Source organism: Chrysochloris asiatica, unplaced genomic scaffold (genome assembly GCF_000296735.1).
Source record: "Chrysochloris asiatica unplaced genomic scaffold, ChrAsi1.0 scaffold00014, whole genome shotgun sequence".
Classification (NCBI taxonomy): domain Eukaryota; kingdom Metazoa; phylum Chordata; class Mammalia; order Afrosoricida; family Chrysochloridae; genus Chrysochloris; species Chrysochloris asiatica.
In genome coordinates, this window is record NW_006408532.1 from 23,542,156 (window position 1) to 23,551,799 (window position 9,644).

The following is a 9,644-nucleotide window of genomic DNA, read 5'->3' on the forward strand; positions in this document are numbered from 1 at the left end:
AGCTCAAGCATTGTTTACAAAGTACACATGAGGCAATGACTAGGTGTGTCCTCATATCTCCCAAGGAGAAAGAAAAGTTTTTATTGTTCTTTTTTCAGAATTTATGTGGAACTTTGTCCAGACTCTGCAGGTGCTATTTGCTGTTTGTGAAAAGGACATGGAGTCAGGCTCTGACCCCTTCTGCCTTCACCAGGTGGAAGGAGACTGCGCCTTAACATCAGCCCAAGGTTGATTCCTAAGAGACTGAGGTCAGACATGCTTCCACCCTTCAACCTTCTTTACCAGTTCTGACACCAGCTGCCTTCCCACAGCATGCTTACTTCCCTGCTAGAGTTGCTAATTGATGGCAATTATCACACAAAATTCAGAAAATGCTCATAATTATGGAGTTTATTAAGGAAGTTAAGTTACAATTTAGGAACAGTAATAATCAGAAGACACTTCTTTTGTCAGGGCAACCTCTTCCCACCCAGGCCTTTAGGAAGCACATAAGCAGGCCTCTCTCTCAGCCCAAAGCCCCTTGGCCTAGACTCAGCCCAGCTTGGGCAATGGTACAAAGCTGCTTCATGCTGCTAATAAATGCCCAAAGAACACACTATTCCTTCATAAGCCTTAGCAAACCTGTTGTTGTTAGGTGCCATCGAGTCGATACCGACTCATAGCGACATTATGCACAGCAGAACAAAACACTGCCCAATCCTGGGCCAACCTCACTATTGTTGCCACGCTTGAGCCCATTGATGCTGCCACTCAGCCAGTCCATCTCATTGAGAGTCTTCCTCTTTTTCTCTGATCCTCCACCTTGCCAAACAGTGACTGATCCCTCCTGACAGTATTTCCGAAGTATGAGATATGAAGTTTAGCCATCTTGGCCTCGAATGGGTACTCTGGCTGCACTTTTTCCAAAATGGATCTATTGGTTCTTTTGGTAGCCCATGGAACTTTCAATATTCTCCTCCATAACTCAAAGGCATCAATTCTTCTACAGTCTTCCTTATTCACTGTCCAGCTTACGCACGCATATGAGGTTATTGAAAATACCATGCCTTGGGTCAGGCACACCTTAGTCCTCAAGCTGACATCTTTACTCTTCAACACTTTAAAAAGGTTTTGTGCAGCAGATTTGCCTAATGCAATACATTGTTTGATTTCTTGACTGTTGCTTCCATGAGTGTTGATAGTTGATCCAAGAAGAATGAAGTCCTTAACAACTTCAAACTTTTCTCCGTTGATAAGAACGTTGTTTATTGGTCCAGTGGTGATGATTTTTGTTTTCTTTACATTGAGATGCAATCCATACCGAAGGCTGTGCTCTTCAATCTTTATCAGTAAATGTTTTAAGTCCTCTTCACTTTCAGCAAGCAAGGTTGTATCATTTGCATATCACAGGTTGTTAATGAGTCTTCCTCCAATCCTGATGCCACGTTTTTCTTCATAGAACCCAGCTTCTCTGATTATTTGCTCAGCATACAGGTTGAATAAGTACGGTGAAAGAATCCATTCATCAAACCTAGGTCCCCCATATAAGTGCCTGGAGTCCGTCCACTCCATAAGTGACCCTTCTGCCAGAAGGCACTCAGCTTTACTGGCTTTGCCTCATGCTGTGGCTCTTGGTTCTGCTGCTCCTACCCCTCTGGCATACAGCTCTTTGTCTCCTGGATCAACACACAATGATCTCAGGGTCCAAAGGACATGCACCTCTTCTGTCTGACTCTTCATTCTTGATGGCAATGAAGTCATCTCATTTTGAGATGACTCATTTTATACCCAGCAGTATAGCAAATCCTGAGCATCGTAGTTCCATATGATAAGCACTGGACTGCAAACCACAAGGTCCATAGTTTGAGTCGGCCAACTGCTCCATGGGAGAAAGATGAGGCTTTCTGCTCCCACAAAGATTTAAAGACTTGAAAACCCTGTACTGGGTCACTACGGGTTGGAGTAGACTCAAGACACAACAACAATAAAGGATAGCAAAACTGATCAATCACCATGTTAGAGTTCCAAATGTTTACAATAACAATTATCCTTGTAAATAGTCACTCACAACTTCATCCTATTATCCTATCAGTATCTTTTTCCCTACATTCTCTTTCCCAGATACATCAGTCTTTCTGAGAATTACAATGACTATAGTTAGAAGAGGAATATTAAGTAATCTACTGCATCACATATTGATTTCATGCTGTTGCTGTTGTTAGGTGCCATTGAGTCGGTACTGGCTCATAGCGACCTTATGCACAACAGAATGAAACACTGCCCAATCCTGGGCCAACCTCATAATTGTTGCGATGTTTGAGCCCATTCCACTCCACTGTGTCAATCCACTTGTTGGGGGGTCATCCTTTTCTTTGCTGACCTTCTACTGTATCAAGCATGATGTCCTTCTCCAGGGACTAGTCCCTCTTGATAAAATGTCTGAAGTATGAGAGACAACGTGTGGTTATTCTGGCTTCTAAGGAGCATTCTGGCTGTATTTCTTTTAACACAGATCGGTTTGTTCTTTTGGCAGTCCATGATACTTTAAATATTCTCCTCCAATACATAACTCAAATGCATCAATTCTTCTATGAGGGTATTGAAAATACCATAACTTGGGTCAGGTTGATTTGATAAATAATCTGTATTGTACGAGGATGAACCAAAACTCATCTGCACTCAGGTTATATTAAAAGGCCCATCCCCATCCATGACTGATGACAACATTGAGCGTGCATGTGAAATAATTTTGTGAAATAGACAAGTAGATTATGTGGCAAATCATTTGCAATTTAGCCATGGCTCTGCCTATGAGATAATCCACAACAGACTTGGGTTTTAAAGTTTGCATGAGATAGGTACTGAAACAACTCACGGAAGAGCATTAACAGAAGCTTTTGGACATCAGCAAACAAAATCTGGACCAATACTCGAAGGAAGGTAAATTTCCTTTAAAAAACTCATTACTGGTAATCTAACATGTGTTCATCACTATGAGCCTAAGAGTAAACAACAGAGTATGAAATGAAAACATCCTTAAACGTCAATCAAGAAAATGTTCTTAAGTCAGCCATCAATTTTGATGCTGACAGTTTCCTGGGATTCTCATGGACAATTATTGGAACACTATCAAGAAAAAGTTTCAACAATCAACAGTGCTCATAATAGTGAGAGGTTCACTGGAGAGTTGAAGGTGATTAAATGCGGAGGACTGCAATCCAAGGGCTTTGTGATCTTGCATGACAATGCATGTCCACATACATCTGCCCAAACTGTTGACACTCTGCAAAAACTTCTTTCGAGGTGTTAAAGCATCCTCCCTATAGTTCTGATCTTGGACTTACACCTGTTTGGTCCCCTGAAAGCAGCCCTTGGAGGACAAAGATTCAACTCTGATGAAGGAGTGAAGACAGTGGTGCATTTGTGGCTCACAACTCAGCCTAAAACATTTATTAATAAGGGAATGTGAAAGCTTGTTGACATGTAGACAAAGTGTAGTGAAAAGCAAGGAGATTATATTGAAAAACAATATATGTATCTTTTCTAAAAGTTGGTTAAAATAAATTCTACAGCCAGAACACAGATAATTTTTGACTCACCCTCATATTAAAGAATTTCTTTCATTTTTATTTTACTCATTAGGAATGGCTGCCATTTTACTAAATAAATCTTTAGCACTTAAAATATGATCATAATGTTTTCCTCCTTCACAGTGGTTACAATAGAATGTGTTGACAGACTTCCTAGTATTGAACCACTCCTGATAATGAACAACTTCCTGGTAGAAGTCATAGTCTACCACTCCTTTGATATATGACTGGATTCTACCTGCTAATGCTTTATGTAGATTTTAAAAATTCTTATTTGTAAGTAAGCTTGGCTATACTTAAAATTTTTTTTGTTTTAGCATTTTCAGATATGTCACATTGGCTTTAAAAAATGAATTTGGGAGTTTTTATCCTTTTCTGTGGCTTACAATGTCATTGTGGTTAGCTGCCATCCAGTCGATCCTGGTTAATGGAGACCTCATGTGTACAGAATAGAACTGCTCTAGAGGCTTATCAAGGCTGAGACTTTTCATGAGTACATCTCTAGATTTGTCTTTCAAGGCATCTTTGTTGTTGCTAAGTGCTGTCCAGTTGGTTCTGGCTCATAGTGACCCTATGTAGGCTTTCTGAGGAGTGTCTGATGAACTTGAACCACCAACCTTGCAGTCTAGAGCATTAACCAGCAGCACCACACCAGGACTCCTCAGGCATCTTCGTTGTTTTTAAGTGCCATTAAGTCAGTTCCAACCTTTCCAAAGAGCTGTTTGTGAGCTTGAACCGCTAATCTTACAGTTCAAACTAACCTTGCAGTCCAGCACATTAATCCACAGTGCCACCCTAGGATTTTTGTTGCTGTTGATAAGTGCTGTCAAGTCGATTTTGATCCATAGCAACCCTGCATAGGGTTTCTAAGGAGTAGCTGGTGAGCTTGAATCACCAACCTTGCAGTTCAAATGACTTTGCAGTCTGACACATTAGCTTACTGCGCCTCATCAGGATCTTTAGGTGGGTTCAAATCACCCCACTAAAGGTTCAACTAGTAGTTGAATTCTTAACTATTTGTGCCACCCAGAGACTCCTTGGAGTCCTGATGTGATGTTGTAGGATAATCACTGGACTGATAAACACAAGGTTGGTGGTTCAAATCCACCAGCTAGCTGCTCCTCAGAAATGCTGTACAGGTTCACGAAGAGTCGGAAGTGACTCAATGGTATTTAACAACAACAGGGGTTCCTTATAATAGTTTAAATAAAAGTAGTATTGTAAGTCTTTAAAGGTTAGATGAGAATCAACTAGAGAGTCATGGTGAAATCTAAAACACTGTATTTCCCTCCTCTTTTCTACCCACTTTCAAACTTCTAGGTTTTATAACTATCATTTGAATTTTTCTTATAAACCTTCCATTTCAAGAACACTTGTTTTTATTTAGACGTGGGTTAATGCATCAGACTGCAAAGCCGTTTGAACTGCAAGTTTGGCAGTTCAAGCTCACCAGCTGCTCCTTGGAAACCCTATACAGGGTCGCTATGGGTCAGAATTGACTCGACGGCACTTAACAACAAAAGTCAGATTCTCTACTACTTGTCTGTCTGTTTGTAGTACTGTAATAGCCTGTGTGTTGCTGTGATTCTGGAAGCTATGCCACAGGTATAAGATCACCTATGGTGGACAGGTTTAACTGAGCTTCCAGACAATGACAGACTAGAGAGAAAGAGAGACAGACTACTTCTGAATATTTAGTCACTGAAAACCTTATGCATAGCAGTGGAACACTGTCAGCTCCAGAATATTGAATAGTGAATCATGCTGGAGAGCACCAGAACATTGTCAGATATAGTACCAGAAGATGAGCCCCTCAGGTTGGAAGGCACTCAAAATACAACCAGGAAAGGGCTGCCTCCTCAAAGTACAGTTGACCGTGTTGACATGAATGGAGTAAAGCCTTCAGGACCTTCATTTGCTGATGGGGCACAACTCAAAATGAGAAGCAACATCTGTAAACATCCATTCATGATTGGAACATGGAATGTATGAAATATGAACCTAGAAATAATGGAAATTGTCAAAAATGAAATGGAATGCATAAACATTTATATTCTAGTCATTAGTGAGCTGAAATGAACTGGTATTAGCCATTTTGAATCTTATAATGACATGGTTTACTATGCTAGGAATGACAAATTGAAGAGGAATGGTGTTGCATTCATTAGCAAAAGGTCATTTCAAGATCTGTCTTGAAGTAGAACGCTGTCTGTGATAAGATAATATTCATACGCTTACAAGAAAGACCAGCTCCAGACCTACAAAATCTGCAGAGCCACCAGACCAGCATTAGTCTAGAAGAAACCTTCATAACTAGTCTCCCTGCTTTCAGCTGCCCTGAGAAGCTAACAGACATGGAAACCTGCTCCCTCAATGGCATCCATGAACTACTTCTAGACTGAGTGACCTGAACATAGATAACATCTAGGCTGTAGAAATTCCATCTAGGGTCAGGAATTACCATGTCCCTCCAGAACATACCTTGTGAGCTCCATGGCTGACAGGAGGTGCCCCTTCCTACCCCCTACCCCCACTGAGTTTTCTTAGTCAAACAGCGTCACTGGATTTTTTAGTTTTGTTGTTGGTTTTTGCCTTTTGTTGCTTTGTTTTAGTTTATTTATTCTTTCTTCTCATTTCATTCCCTTGTACTTTATCCTTTCTCTGATTTTGTTTTTTCTTCTTTTCTGCTTCTCATTTCTCACCTTCTTTTTCTTTTTCACCTTTTGATCTTTCTTTACTACTGTCTCTTTTAATCTTTCCTCTCTCTGCTTTTTCTAAGTTTTTTTTCCTTCCTTATATTTTCTTTCTTATTTTTATCTTCTATAATTCTTTTTTCCTGTCCTCTTTTTAGCCATTATATTCTTCTATCTGCTTGCTGCCTGTTTTTATTCTTTTTCCTCCTTTATTATTTTCTATTTTCATTATTGATTGCTTGTTTTTTGTTATGTTTTGTTTTCTTCTGTGTATATGTGTGTGTGGGGTAGTTTCTCCTCTTTTGTACCCAACAGGAGACAACAACCATATCCATACAACCCAGCCACTAATGTAGAATCAGCAGCTTCACCCACTGAGCAAGAACTAATACCATCTTCAATACTACCTGATCAAAGACAGATAGCAGCCAAACCAGCCAAACTCACCTTAACCTGAGGTGCTTGAATGGTGAACAGAGAAGAGTATGCAAGCTTCCAGTTTTTAACTACACCCATAGGAGACAGTTGGTGAGAACCTAAGAACACATCAACATACAATCAATTAATAATAAATACAACTCCACAATGCCCTGGAGACAACAGATAATTTTGGCTCACACCAAGAAACAAGAGGGAAAGGCTCAAACAGATGACCATGATGCAGAGCTAGAAAAACTTTCTGAGGAAGAGAAGGTAATAGAACTAACTGAAAAAATAATTAAAAAGAATATTTAGGTACATTCAAAGGATTGACAGAAAGATTGAGGAAAGCAAAGAGAACACACACACACACAACTTTAGAAAATTTCAGGAAAATACTGTAAGAACACACAGACATTTCTGAGTGGAGAACCGGAAGCTGGAACACTAGTAGGAGCTGGGGGATGTTACTCAGTCCTTTCCAACCACCTTGGGCTGAGTGGACTGCTCCACAGTGACCAAGACCAGGAAAAACATCTAGCCCTCCACGGCCTGGTGCCAAGAAGAAGAGCTGCTGCAGTCTCCGGAAGTTGTGCTGCAGAAGTTCACTTTCAAAAGATAATTGATAAGGAAGGGGATGATTATTAAGCCATTCCTAATAATAACGTCTATGTATCCAGAACAGCCTACAGAGGTAATACTTCTGTCTACCACATAAGTGGGGGGAAAAAACTTTTAAAGATGTTGAAAATCTTTTTTGAAGCCATGGAATTGACTTGGACCATGATAGATTTTTAATTTTATAAGGTAAAATGGAACAAATTGCTATGATGAAACCAAAAGGCCAAACTGAACATGATTAGGGTATGCTTGAATATGTAGATGGCAGCGTTCTTTGTGGAAGCCTAAATGAAACTATTAAAGTCCTTTGTCAGAGAATTGAAATATTAAATGAACACAGAAGAGAGAGTTAAACAGGGTTAAGATGGTAGAAAAAGAAAAGGATGCCTTAGAAGGAGAAATAAATATCGCTGTTGAATGTCTTACCATGGAAAATGAAATATTTAGGAAAATGAATAATGCTTTTCAGTATTACATTTATGAACTGCAGAATAGAAAGGGAAACTCAAAAGGAAAAAATTGATGATGATACTAAAGAAATTAATGAGAAGAGCATTATACTATCAAATGAAATTAAAGCTAAAAATAAAGCTGTAGAAGATGCCGAGAAAAACACTGAACAAAATTACAAACTTTGTTGAGAAGAACAAAGAAAAACTTACCCAGCTAGATTTGGAAGATGTTCAAGTTTGGGAAAAATTAAAACATGCTACAAATAAGGCCAAGGAGCTCTGGTAGTATAATGGTTACGAGTAGGGCTGCTAACCTCAAGGTTAGCAGTTTGAAACTACCAGTGGTTCCGTGGGAGAAAGATGATGCTCTCTGCTTCTGTAAATATTTACAGCCTTATAAATTCTATATAGGGTTACTATGAGTAGGAACCGACTCCACAGCTATCACCACCACACTATCACCACCACAAGTAAGGCCAAAACATTTAAAAAAGATAAAGAAAAGGTTGAAAAATATGTAACTATTTCTGTCAAGTGTGAGAATATAATAACTGAGACGACAGCCAGAAGCAATGTTCTTGAATAAGAAAAAAACAAAGAAAAAATTAAAGGAAGTTATGGATAGCCTTATACAAGAAACACAAGGACTTCAGTAAGAAAAAGAAAATAGAGAAAAAGAATGTAGTAAATCAGTAAATGAAACATGCTCAAAGATAGATGTAGCCCAATCTGAACTTAACATCTATATCAGTGGTCATAATACTGCAGAGCCTCAATTGAGGAAGGCCAAGGAAACTTTAATTGTGGCCTCTGAGACTCTCAAAGAAAGGAAAGCTGCAACTGGAGATATAGAGGCAAAACTCCCTTAAACTGAACAAGAATTAAGAACTTCAGAGACACAAGAAGAAATAAAGTTCAAAAACTTTGTCTGTGATCTTTTCCAAAAAGTTGAAGAAGCAAAGAGTTCTTTAGCAACAAATCGAAGTAGAGGGAAAGTCCTTGATGTAATAATTCAAGAAAAATCACCTGGCAGGATTCCAGAAATATATGGAAGATTTGGGGATTTAGGAACCACTGATGAAAAAATATGATGTTGTTGTTTCATCTTGTTGCTATGCATTAGACTACATTGTTGTTGATTCTATTGGTACAGCCCCAAAACGTGTAAACTTTCTTAAAAGACAAAATATTGGAGTTGCAATATTTATAGGTTTAGATAAGATGGTACTATGGAGGGAAAAGTGACCAAAATTCAAATTCCTGAAAATACTCCTCAGTTATTTGATTTGGTAAAGGTAAAAGATAAGAAAATTCACCAAGCTTTTTACTTTGCTTTGTAGGACATCTTATTAGCTAACAATTTAGCCCAAGCCACAAGAGTAGCATATCAAAAAGATAGAAGATGGAGAGGGGTACCTTTACAGGCACAAATTCTAGAAACATCAGGTACAATGACTGGCAGTAGAAGCAGAGTAGTGTATAGAAGAATGTGTTCATCCATTGTAGTTGAAATTGCTGAAGAAGAGGTAAGTAAGATGGAATCACACTTGTGAATAGACACTCAAAAGCAGTCCAACTTGACTGTGAATGCTGCAAATGTAAAGGAAGACGTTTAGTAACAAAAGGAGGGGAATGGTTGATCTTGCAGTCTACGAGCAGAGGACCCTTGGACCATCAAGGGAGAAGAGTAAAGTGCGGGACCCTATCCAGAGAAGCAGTGACGCCAGAGATGGAGGCAGAGATGATGATATGAGGAGCAGTTGGGGACGCTGGACTCAGGGAGGGAGAGGGGCTGTGTGCTGGAGGCCAGGGGGCAGGCTTGTGGGTGTACTCTTTGGTTGTTTGAATGGTTATATATTCCTGAGTGCTTCAGTGTACATCCAAAAAAA

At 39.3% G+C, this 9,644-nt stretch overlaps 1 pseudogene; it reads left to right on the plus strand.

Moving 5' to 3' along the window:
* Positions 1 to 6,847: 6,847 nt before the first annotated feature.
* LOC102813599 overlaps positions 6,848 to 9,644 on the plus strand; it is an 8,813-nt pseudogene continuing 6,016 nt past the window's right edge.